This window comes from Austrofundulus limnaeus, unplaced genomic scaffold (assembly GCF_001266775.1).
Source record: "Austrofundulus limnaeus strain Quisiro unplaced genomic scaffold, Austrofundulus_limnaeus-1.0 Scaffold30, whole genome shotgun sequence".
Lineage (NCBI taxonomy): Eukaryota > Metazoa > Chordata > Actinopteri > Cyprinodontiformes > Rivulidae > Austrofundulus > Austrofundulus limnaeus.
In genome coordinates, this window is record NW_013952432.1 from 2,970,455 (window position 1) to 2,971,805 (window position 1,351).

At 31.5% G+C, this 1,351-nt stretch overlaps 1 protein-coding gene across 1 annotated transcript in view; it reads right to left on the minus strand.

The window, feature by feature from the left end:
* Nucleotides 1-1,351, minus strand: part of herc4 (HECT and RLD domain containing E3 ubiquitin protein ligase 4) — a gene marked incomplete in the record, with an annotated part of 16,422 nt that overhangs the window by 12,928 nt on the left and 2,143 nt on the right.

The following is a 1,351-nucleotide window of genomic DNA, read 5'->3' on the forward strand; positions in this document are numbered from 1 at the left end:
GTTCACTAAACTGAAACTGAATTTAAAGTTTTGTATCTGAATTAATTTTCTTTGAAACTGTATTTTGGTTTGTTAAAAATTCAGTTTGACTACTTTCACTTTCAGTTCCATAAATACATACAGTTACATCCAGAAGGGAAACTTCACCAAAGTGAAACATAAATCTGTGGATCTGTGTTTGATTACTCTGCCTGGCTTTCTCAAGGACCAGGATGTGACACAAAAATCTGAATTATAGTGATGTTCGATACTGCCAAATTTCTTTTTTTTTTTTTTTGCCACTTCAGTAGAAAGCAGAACTGAATTTCTGAAGATTAGTATCTTAGCTTCTTCATCATCAGTGCCATTTTTTTTTGATCCGATAATGATACTTTGTGATAACACACATAAAGTGTCTGGTAAATCTTAAAAATTAGTGTTTTTCAAATAACAGCTTTATAATTAATACATGACATAGTAATTTATTTAATTTAAAAGTCTTTCTAACCCTAACCCTACATTTGTTTAGCACAATTTTCAATTCTTATTCTAAAGAAATATAATAATTTTTGAATAGTGAATAAAATATTCTAAAAATTGTTACTTTGTATATTTTGTAGCATTGTTTGTGGGTTTACAAGAAGGTCCCTAGCCAGAGCTAATGCTGTTTGGGGGACTATGGCATGAAAAAGTTTAGGAACCCCTCGACTAGAATGTAATTACAGACACTGAGACGAAGCACATTTTATGTTAAAATGGCCTGCCATACATCTACAGACTGATGCCACTGTGCTGATGCATTACTCAAGTGGAAGAAAAAGTAGTTCCCTCCAACCACATTTGATTAAGACAAGATTGGAATAGTTTAGTTATTTTCTACTATTTTCCTGTTAATGATTTATATTATGTGAAATAACTAAAGTATCATAGTATTGATATTTTGATTTTAGTATCGATTCTAGAACATAAAGTTCTGGTATCGGCAGTATTGATATTTCAGTACAGATCTGCACATCACTACTGAATTATGGAACTGAAAGTGAAAGTAGTCAAACTGAATTTTTAATAAACCAAAATAAAGTTTCAAAGCAAATTAATTCAGATACAAAACTTTAAATTCAGTTTAGTGAAATTTATTTTCAAATAAATGCATTCAAATTCTGCACATTCAGATTCAATGGGCCTCATGCATGAACCGTTCGTACACAGATTTGTTCTTAAGTTGTGCATACGAGTGATTTAGGAGAATTTGTGACATTCACCAATGTTTTCATATTCTAAGATTTTTTTCAGATACGAACAAAATTCAGGAGTGGTCCAGACCTGTCGTATATTTTACCAGCAGTCAGTCTGCTGTTATCCAGACGGGTTT